At 42.5% G+C, this 23,508-nt stretch overlaps 1 protein-coding gene across 1 annotated transcript in view; it reads left to right on the top strand.

Annotated features, from left to right (window-relative positions):
- The first annotated feature begins 309 nt into the window (after positions 1-309).
- The window catches only part of LOC137416123 (kinesin-like protein KIF11-B), a 175,931-nt gene continuing 152,732 nt past the window's right edge, over positions 310-23,508 (top strand). Inside the window, exon 1 of the mRNA XM_078774983.1 lies at positions 310-472. The gene's annotated coding sequence lies outside the window, so the exon portion shown is untranslated. The remainder of the gene's footprint in view (positions 473-23,508) is intronic.

Raw genomic sequence — 23,508 nt, 5'->3', positions numbered from 1 at the left:
AGCTGTTATCATTGTTAAAAACTGTTTCCAGACAAGTCTGTCAATGATTATGTGTTTTCTTGAAAACGGGAGCTCTCTTTGTGTATTGTAGTGTAATTGTCTTGTCGAATCTTCCGGAGTAACTCGGATTGGGCTTTCTTGGCCATTCGTGGGACAGCACAAAAAACAGTAAAGGGATTTCGAGGCCCGTATACTAATAAGTGCAAACCAAGCAGACGCTTAAATACAAAACATTGGCTTTTTAACCTCCACAAATAAACGCGCCATTGCAGGAAGGCTTTTTATACGCTGTCGCGTGACGTGTGGCGTGACGTGTTGCCACGTGACATTTTCAGCCAATAAAACTACAGGTTCGTGCTCCTGCGGTTCGGATTGGTTGGTTGATTTGTGTTCGAAGTGACCAACGGCACTCTCGGTGGACGTGAGGCGAGGTCCTTTGACGTTAACACGGGGATTTTAAACTTCATTTTGGGTAAGTTTAAATTGAACCGTTTTGCTTGCTTTTTAGTTTGCGTCGGCGACATTCAAATGAACCGCGGTTTTGCCTCGAATCCCTTCACTTTCAGCCATTACGATACCGTTCGAGGCCTTGTTCTTCATGATCCACTGGCTGAGGGGGTCCCCGCGTGCATGAGATGTGCCCTAAGTTACTCTTCATAATATTCAAGTAGACCATGAGACATATCAAAAAAGTTTGGGAAGACGTTTGGTAACCTGGCAGTAACAGAGGAAATGACGTCATTGGCCACGCCCTTTGTCGCTCTATTGATACCAAAATTATGGGGTAGGGGAAACATAAATCGCAATAACTTTGGAAGTATAAATAACAGAACTACAAAATACCCATTAAAATGTTTGTATTTAAGTACTCTATTCATTACAATAATCATTATGCAAATTAACGTTAATGAGGTCACCAGAGGTCAAAAGGTCACAAAACCCGAGTACAAGGGAAAATTTCACACTGCTCCAAAAAAATACCCACCAAGTTATGGATTTACTCAGTTTTACATTTATGATGCATGGAACGTTTGGAATAGATGCTACTGATTACTTTGATATGCATTTGGGGCCTTTTAATGCCTCATTGTATTACATAACATCAACTGAAAATTGCCGTAAATTTAAAAGGCGGATTTTTTTGCAGTCCATAAGTATAATAGAATGTTCTGCATACTAGTACCTTCTTCAGCAATTTGAGAATGTATTCTGAGTTATGTTTTGTGAAGAGTTCCCTTACACTCTTCAGTCCATTGTATTTACCCTCAGTGTTTTGTCAAGTCGGCGGACACATCGTAAGGTTAGATTTAATTGAAATCTTATTTGAAGCCAAGAAGCCTTTAAAAATACCCATGGGAATGATGACCATGGTTCCATAAAATGTTATCTATGCCTGATCGGCTGGTCAAATGAAAGAGACATATCTCAAGCAATGATAGACTAAGTACATGTTTTAAAACAATATTTATAGACTAGCCGAAACCCGTGGAACATCCACAGAAGGGAGGATGTGGTGTATGGATAGAGTGTACCATTATGGATGGCATAGGGGATTTGCTTGCCCGAGTAAGAGTTAGGAAGAAAGATGAGAATGAAGAGTGCGTATATGCACAACGATCGCCGACACCGGCACAAATGCATGCTCTGGATTGTCCACTCGGTGGTGGCACTCAGTAGAGCGCATACCTCCGCCAGGTGGACATTTTATGATCCGTATCCACTGATAGGCTGGATCTGGATCCGACATGAACCAAAATCGAATCGGCTTGTTCTTATCATCTAAACAACTCATTTAACCAACTCGTACACAACTTTTTGAAATATGCTACATATCGTTTTAGGGCCCCATCTCTCAATGGTCATGAATCGCTTAATAAATTAAAAATTCCCATATCCGGATCCGGATTCGAATCTTCACCAAAATTGAATCGATTCATCCTCGTCATATACCTAACCTGGTCACCAAGTTTCGTCCGAATCCATCCACAACTTTTTGAGATATCCTGTTCATAGACAAACAGACCGGCGGGGGTGAAAACACAACCTCCATCCACCTTTGGTGGTGGAGGGAAAGAAAGCGCCCTAAATGGTAAACCTTTTATAGAACTCCTTTTTGTGGCTCTCTAATGATCGATCCCCTCCGAACCCCCACCCTTACCCTACTCTGTTTCCTTCTCACCCCTTTGATCCTCCGTCAGTTTACCCTAAAATACACGCCCTAAAATGAAAGATCCTTTTTATAATCTCCGACACTCCATCCCTTGGCACAGCCATTACCTGGCACTCCGGCACGCACACTGCAGCATTGTTAGCCTGTTCATGGCCATGCCCGTGGAACATCCACGGAAGGGAGGATGTGGTGTATGGATAGAGTGTACCATTATGGATGGCATAGGGGATTTGCTTGTCCGAGTAAGAGTTAGGAAGAAAGATGAGAATGAAGAGTGCGTATATGAACAACGTATTTATTGCAAGCTACTTAAATGACAACGCTACAATATACTTTTGAAAAATGAATGGATTCGTAATAGGAACCGGCATAGCGCCATTCTGGGAGTGTTACGTCTCGCCACCTGCTATACCTCTCTGAGTTACGAGGATTTATGCAACGCACCCCGAGTATCGCAACGTCACTCCATTTAACTTTATTAAAATGACGATGAAGACGTTTTCTTATACAGTGGTACCTCGGCTTACGAGTGCCCCAACGTACGAGTTTTTCGGGATACGAGCCGTCGTTCGGGCGGTTTGTTGCTTTGGGATACGAGCCGAGATCCGATGTACGAGCTCAAAAAATTTATTTTTTTGAATTTTCCGGTTGTGGCTTCCGGTTCCGGTCACGTGGTTATCTTGCCGTGAAAGCATCTCTGCTTGGATATAAAACACGCAATCGTCGAAATACATTAGCGAGGAATCTCCTTGCTCCAGCCGGTGACGTCATCGGCGGGGATCCCCGCCTCCAGAGTGGCTGGTCACGTGACCGCCAAAGCGTGTCGCGCGTGCGGGTATAATGAGCTACACCTGTGGATCACGTGACCACGGAAGCACGCCTCGCTTGAGAGGCATGGCTTTCGGTTTGCGTTTTGCTTTATAAGGCGCGATAAATGGGCTTTTGAGTGTTAGCGGTTCATGGCGTTGACGGTCAAAAACCCATTACATCAATTTTACCAGGCACTGTACAGTAAGTACAGTGGACACCAAATGCACGGTGGAAGGCTAGAAGTAGAAGATCGTCCAAGACAAGTGAGAATAAGCCATACTTTGGAGATGACGTCATTCGCTGGTCCGATAACCAAAGATGTGGTATAAAAAACCAGGTGAGCTAACAATGCAGCAATGAAGGAATTCGGCCAAGGCACCGGCACACAACGACCTACCTACATCGAAAGACTCAATGCCAATGGTGACAGAAGCCAAGACGGCCGGCTTAAACACCGCCGAAAGACCACGGTGTACCAACTTACGATGCAGAACATCTTGCACTTAATATGATGACAACAGGTGCCATCCTCTGACGTACCATTACAGGTACAGGTACAGTACACGTGAGCACAGAGCAAAAGTTCACTGAAACCGAGATTAAGAAAAAAGAAAAAACACCTCGTGGTCCGTGCTCGATATCCGAGTTTCAATCTTTTCAAACACATGATGCTCTCGGTCACGGTATCTCCTGCGAGCTGCTTCTCCTTCAACCACACAAACAACAACTTCTCCATATCTTCATGGATAGAGGTCCAGTTTATTTCTTTACATTCTCTTGTATTATGTACAGTATATACGAGGTCGTGCTTGTTTATACATTATTTGTTATTTATAAAGTACATTTTTGTTATTTAAAAGCACCTAACAAAAAAAATTGGTGTTTTTTTTTTGAGGCTGGAACGGATTAATAGCATTTCAATGCATTTGAATGGGAAAATTTGCTTTGACTTACGAGCGATTTGGCTTACGAGCTCCGTCACGGAACGGATTAAACTCGTAAGCCGAGGTACCACTGTATATCCTAATTTAAAATGTTCAAGGGAATAAAAAGACCATTTGGTTCACACCAGCCATGTTCACACCACTCTACTGTCCAATCAGCGGACGGCTCGCATCGCCTTCGCCCAGCAGACGCCAATACGATGGCGTCGTAAGATGGCGTCGTATCGGCCGTTAATCGTATGCTTTTTGGCCCCAAAGTCGACTAATTCAGATTTTTCGAGTGTGGCTGTACGTGATAAACAAAGAGCGCGGTTCGTAGATCGTAAATGCATTAGTGCCGTGGGCATCGGGTCACTGTGTGCAGCGTAAAAGGGATAACAAAGTCGAGTCCTTACGGTATTATTATATAGATTGTCCACAAGTTTAGTAATTTACCGTTGCTTACTTGCACGTTTGTCAAAGGGATCCAGATGACCCAGCGATGCTTATACAGAGTAAATTATTGCTACATACCTAATACCATAAAGGAATTTCCTTTATGCTAATACTGAGTTGAACCAGAGGGGTTTTTGCATTGCACAATTTGTTCATCACCCTGGAGACTTTGACACTTGCAGAAACTAATGCAGGGAAGTCCATTTTTGCGACAGGCACATCTGTCATTGCTGCATTTTTTGCAATTGCACAAAACTGTGTATTCTTCAGGAATTGGTCTCATGCCTTTAGTTGGCATCAAAAGTTCATCTGCTTCCCTGAAGCCAAAGGCAGTTGGATCCAGTGATGTGGGCTTATGAGGGTGTAACAAAGTCACCATCCGATAGGTTGCATAAAACGCTCTATGGATGTGTTGCTGTATTGCATGGCTAGTTGGCGGAAGTTGCTCCAAGGATACACCTTTACTGTGATGGTACATGTGGTCTCTTAATTGATCCATTGTTGTGCACTTGGTGTTCTTTTTTATAACTTGTACCAGGTATGCCTCACAGGACGCCATGAAACTGTCGGTACAACTTGTTCCAGAATCAAAGTCTTTCAGATACTCAGATGGACTAGCATTATTCAAGGCTGCATGTTTTGTTCCCACCTTGCTTGTGTAGTCACAGCCCCAGTCAGGGTATGAACAAGTGGTAGCACATAGCAAAGTTCTTCTCCACCCTTTGGTGCTAATGTGTGAACTGGAATGTATCTCGTTGAATCTCCAACACCAGCCCTTAGCCAAAGTTCGCTTAGGCCATTGTAATGAAGAATATTCCAGTGGTGCATAAGCAGTACAAACACATCTGTATCACCAGACAATACGATAATACGTTCAGTCCCACTTTTGACTGCATGCATCGCATGTGGAATGATACGGGCATCTGCCTCTTCTACATCGGGACTGAGGTCTGGCATTTCTGTTGAACAGCCATCTTTGACCGACTGGCATGTAACTGCACCAGATATAGGCAATGAGCCAAGGGGGTTGGTCGGTACCATACAGATGGAGTAAGGCTCATTGTGATTTTTAGCAAGATATATGTCCCTAGATATGAAAAAAAGTGATAGCAGTGTATAACTCTCGGCCATCTCTGTGTTATCACCCGAAATATTATTATACGCCCGCTTCGCTTCGCCAAAAAAATGTGATATTTGCTAAAATTGGAATAAATATATTTTTAAGGACCACAGAGTGCCAATAATTTGCATACTGGATGCCAACTAATATAGTAATAGAAATATAGAACATTTGTGGGGGTTATTTATCAAAATATTGATATAATGACAAAAAAAATGTTAAATTTTGTGAAAAAGTGGTCGAAATCGCTTCGAGTTCAGAATTCACATTGTACATTTTTGTCAATATTTCAAAAATGAAAACTCCCAGAGTAACATTTGACCCCTCAAAATCTTCGCAAGGAACCACTGCATTGGAATATATCATTACTTTGTAATATGGTGGTTGTTTGGGGCACATATTTTGGCAAAGTTCAAAATATGTTCAACCATACCCCCTAATTTTGATATTTTGGAACGAAACATAGCTTTTGAACATTTTAGGTTTATTCGTCTACTACTTTTGGTATCTCAGTGTAATTTTTGGTATTAGCTAGTATCCTAAAGTAGGTTTGTAACATCAGCTACATTATATTTCACAATGCATGCAAACTTGCTCCACACTCTAGGTTTATCATGATCTCTCGAACAAATACGATCTCGATCTCGATCTCGGCACTCTGTGGTCCTTAAAAACATATTTATTCCAATTTTAGCAAATATCACATTTTTTGGCGAAGTGAAGCAGGCGTATAATAATATTTCGGGTGATAACCCAGAGATGGCCGAGAGTTGTACACTGCTATCACTTTTTTTCATATCTAGGGACATATATCTTGCTAAAAATCACAATGAGCCTTACTCCATCTGTATGGTACCGACCGGTCAATTTGGGGGGTCTGGCTCATAGCCTAATACACCTGAAAAAGAACTTGCCACAACGTTGACTGTGGAAGGTCTTTCTTTTCTGTGCTTTATGGCTTGTGAGTGAAGAAGCATCTGGAGTTTAAATTTATTATTGCTTGATGCCCAAAATCTGTCCATTTCTACAGGTAATGGTTATAAAAAAGAACACCAAGTGCACAACAATGGATCAATTAAGAGACCACATGTACCATCACAGTAAAGGTGTATCCTTGGAGCAACTTTCGCCAACTAGCCATGCAATACAGCAACACATTCATAGAGCGTTTCATGCAACCTATCGGATGGTGACTTTGTTACACCCTCATAAGCCCACATCACTGGATCCAACTGCCTTTGGCTTCAGGGAAGCAGATGAACTTTTGATGCCAACTAAAGGCATGAGACCAATTCCTGAAGAATACACAGTTTTGTGCAATTGCAAAAAATGCAGCAATGACAGATGTGCCTGTCGCAAAAATGGACTTCCCTGCATTAGTTTCTGCAAGTGTCAAAGTCTCCAGGGTGATGAACAAATTGTGCAATGCAAAAACCCCTCTGGTTCAACTCAGTATTAGCATAACGGAAATTCCTTTATGGTATTAGGTATGTAGCAGTAATTTACTCTGTATAAGCATCGCTGGGTCATCTGGATCCCTTTGACAAACATGCGAGTAAGCAACGGTAAATTACTAAACTTGTGGACAATAGAAACTATTGTGTTAAAACATGTACTTGTCTTTCATTGCTTGAGATATGTCTCTTTCATTTGACCAGCAGATCAGGCATCGATAACATTTTATGGAACCATGGTCATCATTCCCATGGGTATTTTTAAAGGCTTCTTGGCTTCAAATAAGATTTCAATTAAATCTAACCTCATGATGTGTCCGCCGACTTGACAAAACACTGAGGGTAAATACAATGGACTGAAGAGCGTAAGGGAACTCTTCACAAAACATAACTCAGAATACATTCTCAAATTGCTGAAGAAGGTACTAGTATGCAGAACATTCTATTATACTTATGGACTCCAAAAAAATCTGCCTTTTAAATTTACGGCAATTTTCAGTTGATGTTATGTAATACGATTAGGCATTAAAAGGCCCCAAATGCATATCAAAGTAATCAGTAGCATCTATTCTAAACGTTCCATGCATCATAAATGTAAAAGTGAGTAAATCCATAACTTGGTGGGTATTTTTTTGGAGCAGTGTGAAATTTTCCCTTGTACTCGGGTTTTGTGACCTTTTGACCTCTGGTGACCTCATTAACATTAATTTGCATAATGATTATTGTAATGAATAGAGTACTTAAATACAAACATTTTAATGGGTATTTTGTAGTTGTTATTTATACTTCCAAACTTATTGCGATTTATGTTTCCCCTACCCCATAATTTTGGTATCAATAGAGCGGCAAAGGGCGTGGCTAATGACGTCATTTCCTCTGTTACTGCCGGGTTACCAAAAGTCTACCCAAACTTTTTTGATATGTCTCATGGTCTACTTCAATATTATGAAGAGTAACTTAGGGCACATCTCATGCACACGGGGACCCCCTCAGCCAATGGACTATCATGATAAAAAACATTTTCGGTCGGCCTACACCGGTGGCTCCATTTTTGAATTGAACTCTTGCTTCCTCCTGTGATCCTGTGAAGTCTCCACGTCCCGATGCCACTTGCTCCTTTTGGTGCTCGATCTCGAGTTTTTAATAAATTTATGTCTTGACTTTCTTGCTGCGAAGAAGCTAAAAGACTCCTTTACTCGGTTACTGTAAACCTTCATTGTTTCGCCGGACAATGACAGCCGTTACCATTGGCATTGTAAGAGCATCGGCTCCTGACTCTTACTCGACCCATATATTAACAAATTGTGTGTGTGTGTGTGTGTGTGTGTGTGTGTGTGTGTGTGTGTGTGTGTGTGTGTGTGTGTGTGTGTGTGTGTGTGTGTGTGTGTGTGTGTGTGTGTGTGTGTGTGTGTGTGTGTGTGTGTGTGTGTGTGTGTGTGTGTGTGTGTGTGTGTGTGTGTGTGTGTGTGTGTGTGTTACGAGGGCCAGTCAATAAGTAACCTTAAAATAGCGATATCAATTCGAGAATGTAATGTGTGTAGTTGTAGATGACATGTGGTATATCTATGGGTAAGACTCACGTTTTGCCTGTTTTAGATCTGGCAACATTGAGTGTATGACGTCAGTAGAGCAGTTCCAAGATGGCGGCTCCCTTAGAAGCATGCACCAGGGAGGAGCAACGTTCTGTCATCCGTTTCTTGGGAAGTGAGGGTGTGAATCCCAGTAAAATCCATTGCAGAATGAAGATGCAATATAGTGACGCATGTTTATCGCTGCAGTAGGTGTACGACTGTGACAGGAAGTTTAGCAGTGGAGTGTCCAGTGCGGCAGATGCTGCTTGCTAGGGCCGGCCTCACAGTCGACGCACCAGAAATGGTCGTAGGAGTTGAGTGCGTGTAAGGGAAAACCGTCGCATTACGCTGGATGAAGTGGTCTCTGAAATGAACATTAGGCATGGTCGAGCACACCATATCATTCACAACGTGCTGGAGTTCCGCAAAGTATCTGCAAGGTGGGTGCCTAGACAACTCGCACCCGAACTGAAAGAACGGCGAGTGGGTGCATGTGAAGAACTTCTGCGACGTTATGAAACAGAAGGCGACACTTTCTTACAGCGCGTAGTGACTGGGGATGAAAGCTGGGTCCACCAATTTCAGCCAGAAACGAAGAGGGCAAGAAAAGAGTGGCACCATTCAACCGCACCGAAGCCCAAAAAATTCCGCACGAGCCATCCGCTGGAAAAGTGATGTTGATGCTCTTCTGGGATAGCCGAGGCCCACTTGTAGAGCATTACATGCCAAGAGGGACCACAGTCACCAGTGCATCATAATGCGACCTCCTTAAAAATAATCTGAAACCAGCAATCAGATCAAAACGTCATGGACTACTCACTACCGGTGTTTTGCTGCAGCATGACAATGCTCGGCCCCATACTGCCCGTGCTACCGCTGCAACAATCGAGGACCTGCATTTTGAGTGTCTTCTTCATCCACTCTACTCGCCAGACCTTGCCCCTTCGGATTACCACATCTGTGGGCCAAGCGCCACTTAAACCAGACCTTGCCCAAGCGCCACTTAAAAAGGCGCTTGGGGGAACCACTTTCCGATCCGACGAAGAGGTCCAAGAGGTTGTGCACAAATGGCTACACAAGCAGCCAATTTTTTTTTTTTTCTAGAGGAATCCAGGCCTTAGTAAAGCGCTGGAAAAACGCATTCAACGCAATGGAGATTATGTTGAAAAATAACAGTTGTTACACACATGCAATAAACAAGTTGTGAAAAATATTTTAAGGTTATCTTTTGACTGCCCCTATATACAGGGTGTTTCAAAAAGAGTGATACAACTTTGAACGTTTATGTACAGAGAAACAGAAACCTCAGGAACGGGAACCAAACATTTATTTTAAAGCTTATGACATGGTATTTTCTATCACTGATTGCTATTGCAGTAAGTCGCTGCGAGAGGTAGTGCGATCCCAAGGTCTGAAATTGGCATTCACGCAAAATCTTTGTAATTTATGTTCTCGATGTGTGCCCCTCCGCGGTTCAGACATGCATTGATCCTGACTCCAAAGTTCTGTCCAACTTTCCTGTAGGTCTCGTGTGGCACTGCCTGGGGGTAGTCTGACACCTTCAGATCATCCAGTGTGGCAGGGCGGTTGACGTAGACAGAGCGATACCCAGGGCAACGAGGCGGTTTCTGTAGAGCTGTACAGGAAAGTGATGGTGTCACCAGCTGTATGTCGGGGTGCACCATCCTGCATAAACCAGGTCATGCTGAGCTGGTTTGGGATGGCCTTTTAGGCTAGATCATTATGGAACTTCTGGAGCACTGTCTGGTCGCGGTCACCGTTGATCGTCACCATCCTGCTGTTGTCATTCTCAAACCAGTAAGGCCCTAGCATTCACCATTGGCATTGAAGGCGCAGAAGCATGTGACCATAGGCCACTTTCAGGTACCTTTCAGTGATATACTCAGGTGGTTCTGCCACCGAGAAAATGTTGTTGTGGTTGTTGATTGCACCGTTCAAGTGGAAACAGGCTTCAACACTGAACCACATCAGGTTGATCCAGTTTGGGCACTGCTCCATGCTGTCACTGAGCCAATTGCACATATGAAGTCTCCTTCTCATGTCATCTTGACTCAGTTTATGCCTAACAGAGATGATGTATGGGAAAAGCTTCAGTTCCTTAGTGAAGATATGCCAGACTCATGTTTGTTTGATGCCCAGCTCCTGAGAGCACTGGTCGTGAGACTTCTTGCGACTGTCCACTGTAGAATCCTGCACGGCGTCCATGTTGGCTTGGCTCTTGGTTACTGATGCTGGCCTGCCACTGTTGCCCTTGTTCTCATTGTGCATTATACCCTTGTGCTCAAAATGTTTCACAATACGTTGAATGGCACAATTTGTGGGTTCATCGCGTGTTCTGAGGTCTTTTTCCCGGAAGAAACTCCGGCGGGTGTCGACAGACGATTTAGTCTCACACCGCAGAGCCACCATTTTTGTCTTCTGCTCCATTGTCAATGGCATAGTTGAGCTTCGGAGCTATAAATCCCAGGGAACAAATACCACGATAACACCACCAAACCCTGAAAAGGAAAACGGGATAGGTCAAAAAACAAAGAAATGGCAGGAAGTCAAAGTTGTATCAATCTTTTTGAAACACCCTCTACATATCTATGTTAGAAAACAGGAGTGTCTGTCTGTCCGTCCCCAAACTGCTCCCTCAGTTTTGGGGCTAGCCCCGCCAAACCTCCTGTGGAACGTTTTGGGGTCCCAGTGGATGTTCTTAGGTAGGTAGGAGGTTTCAAAAATTCCTTAATAAAATGATGATTTTGAAATTAACTCGATAGGAACCTGCCTCAAATCCGGAAGTGACAGATGACGGCAATGAGCAGGTTTGATAATATTTCAATACAATCGTCATTTAAAACAGTATTTTGTTAAAGTATCAATTTATGGTTGGAATGATGTTTGGAATTGAGTGAATACAATTACGATTTTGAATTCGTAGTTGTATTCACCCCACCGTACGGAACGACTTCACATCTGGATTTTAAATATTTGTTTCTGTCACGAATGTTGGTAAAAGTTTGTTTTTTATATTAATGCTATTTAATTTGTGATTGAAGTTATGCTGTTTGGAATGAAAATAGAGATATTGAGTTCAAGCGAATGACGAAATGCGCCGTGACGGTTTCTACTTTTTAAGCGTGACATTCACGGATTTGCCACGTGCATATTCGCCATTGACTGGGAATGGAACCATTCAAACGGGTGCGTTTTTCATGGAAGTCCTTCACGAACCTGCTGTCCATGCTTGATGGTTGACTATGGGTGGCACAGTTATGTGGAATTTATTGGTTCCATGCTTTACCATTCACCGTTTCTGCATTGTCTGTTTGCTTATGGCCTCCCACCTGTGTGTAGCATGGGTACCCCGCTGTTGTGTGTATATAATAGGTATATATATGTATATATATATATATATATATATATATATATATATATATATATATATATATATATATATATATATATATATATATATATATATACACATACACAAATAATTAAGTTAAGCACCCCTACACAACGAATTAAGGTAAGCACCCCCTAATATATATTCTTTGTGTATATGTATACATTGGCATATATTCTAAGGTATGTGAGATCAAATAATGATTGGTATGACATTAGCAATTATCCATTGATGAAATGCAGATGAGTGCACTCATCTGTGACGCCCATCGCTCGTGCAGCACGTGTTATCATCCACGTGGTCGTGATTTTCTGTAAATGCACTATCATCACGGGTTATTGCAAGTCACGCCTGAGCTCGTGTGGGGGTTACATGGTCATTTTCTCGTAATGGTGGCTCGTAGACGGTTGTCGGACGGAGAACGATGGCGGATAATAGGCATGATCGAGTCCGGAATGTCCAGAAAAGCTGTAGCTCGAACGTTTAGTTACCACCATTCGGTGATCAGTCGGTTGGTGCAGAAACACCAGGAAACGGATGCGGTGAAGGACCGCCCAAGGTCTGGAAGACCTCGCGTGACAACAGTCCGCCAAGATAGAGCGCTTTTGAGACTGGTGCGACGATATCCCTTCGCCTCGAGCCATTTCCTGAAGGACAACTGGCTGCCCAACAGAAGGCTATGTCACCGTACCGTGAGGAACCGCCTGAAATCGGCCGGTTTAAGGTCAAGACGAGTGATCAAGCGTCCAAGGCTACTCGAACGACATCAGAGGGAGCGTTTGGCATGGTGCCTAGCGCGACGTGGATGGAACATCCGGTCTTGGAGGCGAGTTCATTGGTCGGATGAAAGCCGGTTCTTGCTGTACGTGACAGATGGGCGTGTTCGGGTGTGGCGCCACAAAAACACCGCGTATGCACCTAAAAACATTCAACCAACGGTACCCTTTGGTGGTGGCTCGATTATGGTCTGGGGATGCTTCTCCCATGACTGTAAGTTGGACCTGATAACTGTGCGAGGTAACCTCAACGGAGAGCGATATGCCGAGGAAATCCTGAATACCACCGTAATCCCGCACTTCGATGACCACACCCTCGCCAGCAGACCCATCTTCATGGATGACAACGCCAGGCCTCACCATGCGAGACGCGTCCGAGCCTTGCTGGAGCAAGGTGCTGTGACAACCATCCCCTGGCCTGCGTACAGTCCTGACCTGAACCCCCTCGAGCACGTTTGGGACATGTTGGGACGACAAATTGCGAAGATAGCCAATCTGGATGAATTGGAACGTGCATTACATCGGGAATGGAACAACCTGCCACAGCAACGCATACGACGGCTTACAGGGTCTATGAGACGTAGGGTTGAGTCAGTGATCCGATCACGTGGGTCCTACACACGTTATTGACGCAAAGATCGCTAGAGGTCGTCTCAGAACAATGACTGTACGTTAGAAAACATAAACGTCATCCACACTGTCCGTGATGGACCTATAGCTCCATACTTAAATTGAGGTGAAAATATGCCTAAAATTCCCAAAAAATTTCACCTTAAATTATTCAGAATAAAATATTGAAAACGGCATGATTGTTATGTTTTTATGTGACCATAATATCACTTCTCCAGAAAATATAGCAATATCATGGGTATATTACACTGTTTTGACGACAACAAACTTGTAATGTGCGAGGTTGTAACAAAACGGGGGGGGGGTGCTTAACTTAATTCTTTGTGTATATATATATATATATATAATAATATTGTTGTGGATATGAGAATGGTGTTTAATTGTAAAATATCACCCTCCTTCCTCCATTTGTTGTGTATAAAGGTCAAAGGTCATTCCCGTAGTTATTCCATATACCACACGTAGCAAATCATAGATTTCCTCCTTGTTCAGTAGTTATCTCCTTATTATGTGTATTAGATTAAGGCTTTGTCTTCCATTAATTAACACTCCATTGCACCGAATTCAAACAAGGTAGATTCCCTTCACAATCCCCTTTTGTCATGCCAACTGCATTGGGCAGTTTTCTGCATTCCGCTGCGGCTTTGGGGTTGTGGTTTTTCGCTGCAAGACTCCATTACGCACGAGGTCATCTCGGAGCAGAAGGTGGGAGGAGTCAGCCCAGCGCCAGGAACAAGGCGTGGCCTTGCAAACGCCTCCTCTAGGGGTGGGATCGGTGAGCCCTCGTGACCAATCAAGGCCGAGGCGAGCTCACCGATGGGCGTGTCGTGGAGGCCGGCGGCTTGATCGTGCCAGGGGCAATAAAAGCGTGCGTGGAAGCCCTTTGAGAGAGAGAGGGAACCCGTCACGCAACGCCCCCACATCAGATGTGGCACACCACAGCAGCTTGAACAAAAGGAGCTTTGAAACCACCGCAGTTTTTGACCACGGCAGCTTTGAGCGGTGAACCAAGTTGCAGCCTCGAAGCAAGTCGCCGTACGAGAGACGGTTGAGGAGAGCCGGCATGAAGGTATTGGAAAGGGTGTTGGAGAGAGGATAAGGAAGTAAGTGAAGATTGACGAAATGCAGTTTGGATTTATGCCAGGAAGAGGAACGACACTCACTTTTTATTGTAATGCAGTTGCAGGAGAAGTACATGGAGAAGAGGAAGAAGTTGTTTCTTGGGTTTGTTCTGGAGAAAGCATTCGATAAGGTTCCATTCAAAGTAGTGACATGGGCTTTGAGGAAGTTCGGAGTGGAGGAATGGTTGATCAGAGTAGTGATGGCAATGTACAAAAGAGCGCGCACAGTTGTAAGGACGAAGGACGGGAACAGTGGAGTTTGAGGTGAAGGTGGGCGTGCATCAGGGGTCGGTACTAAGTCCACTACTATTTGTAGCTGTGATGGAGGTGCTGGCTCGGAATGTAAAGGAGGGTTTACCGTGGGAGTTGTTGTATGCAGATGATCTGATGTTGATTGCGGAAAGTATGGATGTGTCAAGGAACTTTGCCGTGACCTTTTGGACACATCTCAGCCAAAACACACCAATGAGACTCACTCAATTTAATATAGATTTATTAAATCTTGCAACGAATATTTACACGGAAATATAGTTATACTTTAAATAAAAACACATGACGCGACGTTCTACTCTCTCTCCTGCTTCTTCCGATGACCAGTCCAGTTTCTCGGAGCATCGTGGTTAAATAGATCTTTGCTCCTTTCATGTCGTGGCATTGGAATGCAAGGATCAACACAAGGCCCATAGCCCCCAGACATCGAGGTGCTTCGAGGCATCTGTTTCCTGTCCAGAAAGCCCTAAACTCTAAAGGCTTTGCAACAGCTGCTTATCGCTGGGAACCGCGAAACACTTTATTATCCTTCCTGGGAAAGGTCATAATCTCATGACCTGCCCGAGGAGGAATTCACCCAGCGCCTAGGTTTGTCACAGAGGTGACAGAAAGCCATTTCACAGATAGTGCATTTCCGTCTTGGTTCCATCTCCAAAAGCGTTACACACAGAGATCACATTCTGTCCTTGCATGGATATGAAAACATATTTTTATAATTCCACAATCCCTCATTTTTTCTTTTTATTTATATTAACCATTAATCTAAACATCATCATCATACTCAAACCACAAACTTGGTAATCCAATTCCCAAAGGCATACACCGTCATCCTGGAAGAATCTGGTCACAAAACATTTCTTTATTCATTGACTCTTTCCATATTGATAATGCAATTTAATTCATTTGCATAAAGCATACAACACTTCACCTTTACCAAAACACAATAATTTCAATTCACCATTTAAAATAATAAAGCATCTGCAACATTTGGCAATACGTTTTGCTTCAAAACAAATGTTGACTTTTTGTTTGAAAAGAAGAGAAGAGGCTGATCACTCGTGTTTGAAATTCAAGTATGAAACATTTTCTTCTGATGTCTTCATAGCACCGACACTATTTCGCGTAGGATTTTCCGCTGTTGTGATAGCTGGGCGGAGTCATTAACTGACCCTGCTCTGCATGTATCATCCTTGCCACTCTTACTGTGAACCATAGTAGATTTGAACAAGGCCTTCGTCCAGTTGTAGTCGACTTGCCTCCTCACTCATGAGTATGGAGCAAGTGTTGATGTGATATTGGTTGACCAGCAAGATGTGGAACAGAGATGCCAGATGCATCCACAACGATGTTGGGACCATGGTGTTCAAGTTGTCCATGGTCCATACCAGGAGCCTCCAGCCGAATCGTGCACAGCTGTTGTGGAGGAAAAGGCACAGCCGTTCGCTTGCAGCTCCATGCTGGCTCCCCGGAAGTTGGTGCAGTAATGACACACATCACCGCATCCCGTAGAAGTTGCAGGTAAAATGTCGCCGTCCTGCAATTGCTGACGTGATGAATGTTCGAGGCATTCGAACAAAAGTAAGTGATCGCCTTTCTTCCATATGTTGCAGTGTGATCCAGGCAAATGGTCACAAAAATTCCTTTGGTGAAGGTAAGCATCAATCTCCAATTTTACAAAGGAGAATGCCTTCATCATTCTTTGAGAAGGAGGGTGTATGCCAAGATTAACTTCATTTTTAGCCACAAATTTTCTTTCTCGAACTTCTTCCCAATTCCGTTAGCACTCCCTTTGAGATGTGATCTGGTCTTATCCTTTTACTCAGCCATATCTGAGTCTGCTTTCCACACACACTGAATCAGATAGGGTACATCTTAACATAAAATCACAATATTTTAACTAATCATATCTTTCTTATAACAGTTTCACGTTCAACGATTTGTTGTTTTCCTTAAAACATTCAAAAAAATTGTATTCATTTATATGCGTCACACAAATAATATTCAAATCGGGTATATATTTTACTACTAAACTAAGAATAGCATTTAAAATTGCTTTCAAATCAATATAGTTTGAAAATTCAACTCATGCAGTTATTTTAACACTACTCAAAGAAAATAAATGCATTAATAATGAGTGTATATGATTAAAATCACAAACAGGAATGTCTACTTCCCAACAAATCTTGCAAACAAGCAAACTATGCATAATGTATTTTTTATCATAGTCCTCCCCACTTTTTTTTTTCCCCCATTTAACAGTGTAACTTGTGGTGATACGAGTTCACTGATCTGATAAAACTGACACTTCATAACATTTTCATTATGCCATTATCTTAACTCTACTGTACTCATTTGCAACATTACTTGATTCAATCTTTTAATCTCGGAATTATTCATATCGTCATAAAATCTTTCTATCTTGGGTCCATATTTGTTTCTATTCTTATCAATCTCCTATGGTTTATCAACTCGTTCCAAAATACCGCAATCAAAGGTTTTAACCAAAGTTCTACCAAACTATTTCCAATTTGAACTCAAAATGCTAGTGAAACAATGATTTGAAGAATTAACTTCAAGGGTTCAACAAATTCATTTTATAAACAGATCTAATTTTCCCCATCCAATAGTTTTCCTTGCCAAATGTCATATTATAATACTTTAATAAACCTTCGAAAAATGTTTCCATCTCAATAAATTCCCTTTTACAAATAGCCATCTGTAAATTACGTATTTAACCACAATTTTCTCCCAATTTGTTTGGCCTAAATGGCCACCGAAGTGGCTGCCAACATGCAGTACCTTTTTAAAAATCTACCAATCAAGTACTCGTGCACATAAGACCTCTACCAAAATTTTGTTTTTAAAACAAATCTGGGATTTCTGATTATATGGATGCACACTCTCAGGATATTTCAGGCTGCTGTTAACAATCCACTACGATAAATTAATTCCTTTACCCACAATCAAATAGTACAAATTGAGGATATTATCCCTATCACATTCATTTATAGATTCATTATGTTGGATCTAATTTTTCTCCCACTGCTGTAAGGAAGAACAATAGCTCTTATAAGTCTTTGTAATATCTCACTTAATTTACCCAGCATCGAAGAATTTATTTACTATCCATTCCCATCTGTTAACCAGTGACTTTGTTTGAACTCCAAAACTTAATTTGATGAATCCCATGTGTACAGCTGCCACTTATTGGAACCCCTACTTTTGTAGAAAATATCCAAGTAAGTGTTTTTACGCCCCCTTAACTGTTGCTCATCCATTTCTATGCAACTAGTGAGTACTACTGACACTAGTATGCCAATATAGGTGTGCCAGATTAACAAATATGCTGCAGGTACACGTAACATCGCATTCTGAGGTTAAATGACATAACAGCGGGTTCATGTCTGCCCCTTGGTTTAAGATTCACAATGCATTCCGTTTTAAAACTCACAATAGTTCAATTCAGCAAGATTTCCTTTACTATTTTCCATATTATCTACGCCTAATACACATCCATACATACAGCACAATTTATATGCTGATAAAATTCAAGTTTATATTTTTCAAAAATCCGTGAGCAGAGTACCCTGGTAAATCAGTGTAAGGTAAGACCTCTTCCAAATTTGGCTAATTTTGTACTCAATATAGTTTGTACTCAATCTCATAATAATAATAATAATAATGCATTTATTTTGTATAGCGCTTTTCAGGAAGCCCAAAGACACTTTGACAGAGTGCAAAACATAATGCATAGCAAAACATAAAAACAACAAACAACAGTGTCCCATATTTATGAAGCTCATATCCATAAATAGCTTTTATTCTCATATAAATGCTATCAAAAATGGAATCCCAAGATTACTCACAATTTTACGATTAATTAATGGCTGCTCATAACCCAGCACATCAAATCTTTATATTCCATCTCCCTTGACAAAAGAGATAATGTTCATAATCAAATTATATTTCTATTTTATTTTATGAATTCTCTGGATATTCGATCCCATCCACATGAAACTATCTATTTCCATACCAGCACATTGTCGGTTTCAACGATTTTGGCCACTGTAAAATACATATTTTGTTCTATTTCTGCCTCTAATTACCCTAAAAACTTTTAAAAATATACTAAACCTATATTTTCAGGGACAAGGAATCCAATGAAAGTATCAAATTAGTGCTATGGGGAATGGTAAGACACGAATCAAAGGTTTTGAATTGCAAAATACTGTCTTTATATTCGCGATAAGTTGCATAATCAAATACATGTTATCATTTTGTACAGGCAGTTAATAACATCAAAATGTGTCACAATAATTCATATCGCCAAACATACACAGGCAGTCAGCAAAATCATATATACACATGCAGTCAGTATAACTTCACATCTACACAGGCAGTCAATGACAAAATATACACAGGCAGTCAATGGCATCAAACATACACGATTACAGAATATGCCATTTAGAGTTCGTCATCACTGTCCTGTGTGTCGTATCCGACAATATAGTCCGCATCGTTTTCACAGTCTGTTCCACACAAGCAAAGGTCGGTCAAATTGATTGGCAAATTGAATTGGTCGAATTGGTCGAATTGGTCGAATGGTCGAATGGTCGATCGAAGCGATTGGTCGAATGGTCGATCGAAGCGATTGGTCGAATGGTCGAATTGGTCGATTGGTCGAATTGGTCGAATCGAATTGGTCAGAATTGGCAAATGTAAACATTGATTTTCAGATTTTCCATGTAATAACGTTTCCAAAAATGTATAGGTTTGCTAATCTACCATGATTTTGAACGAAAAAACATAGTGAACCTGACTGTCTCCATCTCTCTCACTCTCTATCTCCCTCTCACTCTCCATCTCTCTCACTCTCTATCTCCCTCTCACTCTATCTCCCTCTCACTCTCTATCTCCCTCTCTCTCACTCTATCTCCCTCTCACTCTCTATCTCCCTCTCACTCTATCTCCCTCTCACTCTCTATCTCCCTCTCTCTCTATCTATCTCTCTCACTCTCTATCTCTCTCACTCTCTATCTCCCTCTCACTCTCTATCTCTCTCTCACTCTCTATCTCTCTCTCTCTCTCTATCTCCCTCTCACTCTCTATCTCCCTCTCACTCTCTATCTCCCTCTCACTCTCTATCTCTCTCTCACTCTCTATCTCTATCTCTCTCATTCTCTATCTTTCTCACTCTCTATCTCTCTCTCTCTCTATCTCCCTCTCACTCTCTATCTCTCTCTCTATCTCCCTCTCACTCTCTATCTCCCTCACTCTCTATCTCCCTCTCACTCTCTATCTCCCTCTCACTCTCTATCTCTCTCTCACTCTCTATCTCTCTCTCACTCTCTATCTCTCTCACTCTCTATCTCTATCTCTCTCATTCTCTATCTTTCTCACTCTCTATCTCTCTCTCTCTCTATCTCCCTCTCACTCTCTATCTCTCTCTCTATCTCTCTCTCTCTATCTCACTCTCACTCTCTATCTCCCTCTCACTCTCTCTCACTCTCTATCTCACTCTTACTCTCACTCTCTATCTCTCTCTCTCTCTCTATCTCCCTCTCACTCTCTATCTCTCTCTCTATCTCTCTCATTCTCTATCTTTCTCACTCTCTATCTCTCTCTCTCTCTATCTCCCTCTCTCTCTCTATCTCTCTCTATCTCTCTCTCTCTATCTCACTCTCACTCTCTATCTCCCTCTCACTCTCTCTCACTCTCTATCTCACTCTCACTCTCTATCTCCCTCTCACTCTCTATCTCCCTCTCACTCTCTATCTCCCTCTCACTCTCTATCTCCCTCTCACTCTCTATCTCCCTCTCACTCTCTATCTCCCTCTCACTCTCTATCTCCCTCTCACTCTCTATCTCCCTCTCACTCGCTATCTCCCTCTCACTCTCTATCTCCCTCTCACTCTCTATCTCCCTCTCACTCTCTATCTCCCTCTCACTCTCTATCTCCCTCTCACTCTCTATCTCCCTCTCACTCTCTATCTCCCTCTCACTCTCTATCTCCCTCTCACTCTCTATCTCTCTCTCACTCTCTATCTCTCTCTCTCTCTCTATCTCTCTCTCTCTATCTCACTCTCACTCTCTATCTCCCTCTCACTCTCTCTCACTCTCTATCTCACTCTCACTCTCTATCTCACTCTCACTCTCTATCTCCCTCTCACTCTCTATCTCCCTCTCACTCTCTATCTCCCTCTCACTCTCTATCTCCCTCTCACTCTCTATCTCCCTCTCACTCTCTATCTCCCTCTCACTCTCTATCTCCCTCTCACTCTCTATCTCCCTCTCACTCTCTATCTCCCTCTCACTCTCTATCTCCCTCTCACTCTCTATCTCCCTCTCACTCTCTATCTCCCTCTCACTCTCTATCTCCCTCTCACTCTCTATCTCCCTCTCACTCTCTATCTCTCTCTCTATCTCTATCTCTCTCACTCTCTATCTCTATCTCTCTCACTCTCTATCTCTCTCATTCTCTTTCTCTATCTCTCTCACTCTCTATCTCTCTCACTCTCTATCTCTCTCACTCTCTATCTCTCTCACTCTCCATCTCTCTCACTCTCCATCTCTCTCATTCTCTATCTTTCTCACTCTCTTTCTCTCTCTCACTCTCTATCTCTCTCATTCTCTTTCTCTATCTCTCTCACTCTCTATCTCTCTCATTCTCTATCTCTCTCACTCTCTATCTCTCTCACTCTCTATCTCTCTCACTCTCCATCTCTCTCATTCTCTATCTTTCTCACTCTCTTTCTCTCTCTCACTCTCTATCTTTCTCACTCTCTTTCTCTCTCTCACTCTCTATCTCTCTCATTCTCTATCTTTCTCACTCTCTTTCTCTCTCTCACTCTCTATCTCTCTCACTCTCTATCTCTCTCTCTCTCTATCTCTCTCACTCTCTATCTCTCTCACTCTCTATCTCTCTCACTCTATATCTCTCTCATTCTCTATCTTTCTCACTCTCTTTCTCGCTCTCACTCTCTATCTCTCTCACTCTCTATCTCTCTCACTCTCTATCTCTCTCTCACTCTCTATCTCTCTCTCTTCCACAGTAGCAAAGAATTGGGCTGGTCTGTTGGATCTTGTTGAAGGGAAACTGCAAAAATGGAGAAATCTGATAACACAACTGTCTTATCGTGGAAGGGTCTTGGTGATCAACAGTTTGGTGGCCTCTACCCTATGGCACAGGTTCTTTGTGCTGCACCCTCCGGTAGTGTTGCTTCAACAGCTCCAGAAGTGCTTTGTGTCTTTCTTCTGGGATGGAAAGCACTGGTTGCGACCCGAGGTCCTCAGCTTGCCACTGACCGATGGAGGCCAAGGCCTGGTTGACATAAAGAGCCGGTTAATGGCCTTTCGACTTTCGGTTGCTCTACGCATGCTGTACATGCACCCCTCTCCACCTTGGGTAGGCGTCGCTCGTCGCCTTTTGCAGCAGGCGGGGAGACTAGGCTATGACCACGCTATATTCTTGATGGATCTCTCGCATCTTGATATGTCTCCCCTCTCCAGGTTTTATCAAAGTGTACTAAACGCATGGCGAACTCTAACGACAACAAGAGCTACGCATTCGTACACAAAGCAAATGTTCTTGATGGAACCTTTGTTTTACAATTCAATTTTCCATGATATGCCTGCTGATAGGTGCCTCGTTCAACGCTTTGTCGCGAAGAACATAAAATCGGTCGCCGATCTTTTAAGCCCAAGTGGCAGTTGGATTGGAGCTGATGCATTGGCAAGCCTGGTTGGCGTGCGATCCTCCAGAGTTGTGGCACGTATGCTACGCTGTGTGCTTCATACCTATGTACAGCTTGCACCTAACTGGGAGCAAGTCCAAGCAGACAACGAACAAGGTGCCTCTCCTGCTACCTTTCCTGAACTTATTTGCAAGTTTTCTCTTGCCAACTCTCCTCCGTGTACCCCCTTTAGCATAGGATTCAATGGGTTTCCTAAACAAAAAGACCTCTATTTGGGTTGCGTAAGTTTCCTTTTGCAAGGGCAAATGACACAGCGGAGGGTTCGATGGAGAGACCTCTTACCTTGTTCCCCCCCATATTTTCCTAATTGGAAAGGATTCTATCATCCTCCTGTGCCGCCACGACATGGTGACCTCCAATGGAGACTTGCACACTGGATCCTCCCCTCTAACCACTTGCTGCACCGCTTCTCAAGTCTCCTAGCAGATGAATGTCCCTTTTGCAAAAGACCTGAAAACCTCTTTCATATTTATGTTGAATGTCAACGGTTGGCTCCTTTATTTATCTTAAGAATTGTTTTGGCAGGATTGGCTTGGTTTTCAACACTTGTGTTTTCATTTATGGCTTAGACATCTCACGCAAGAATATGAATGATGTGTTAGGTAATTTCCTGCTTGCACAGGCAAAAATGGCAGTGTATAAATCAAGAAAAAGAAAAGTTGATGATCTTGGAGCTAATGAGGAAAATGCCTTGTTCTTGTTTAAAAATCTTGTGACGAACCGTGTAAAGTTAGACTTTGCCTTTTTCTCCATAACAGGAAGGCTGCCACAGTTTGAGACCAAATGGTGCGTGAATGAAGTCATTTGTAAAATCCTGGAGAAACGTTTATTGTTTTGTGAAATGTTTTGTGCATAATTTTACTGTATTAATATTTTTTGTTTGTTTCTCTGCTTGAAATGACAATGTGACCCCTATTTGGGGGTTTTCTTTTTCTATTTTTATAATAAAAAGATACAAAAGTCTCTCTCTATCTCTATCTCCCTCTATCTCTCACTCTCTATCTCTATCTCCCTCTATCTCTCACTCTCTATCTCTATCTC

The sequence above is a fragment of the Myxine glutinosa genome, chromosome 3, assembly GCF_964187855.1.
Source record: "Myxine glutinosa chromosome 3, kmMyxGlut1.1, whole genome shotgun sequence".
Taxonomy (NCBI): Eukaryota; Metazoa; Chordata; class Myxini; order Myxiniformes; family Myxinidae; genus Myxine; species Myxine glutinosa.
This window is presented reverse-complemented; position numbering and strand designations above follow the sequence as displayed.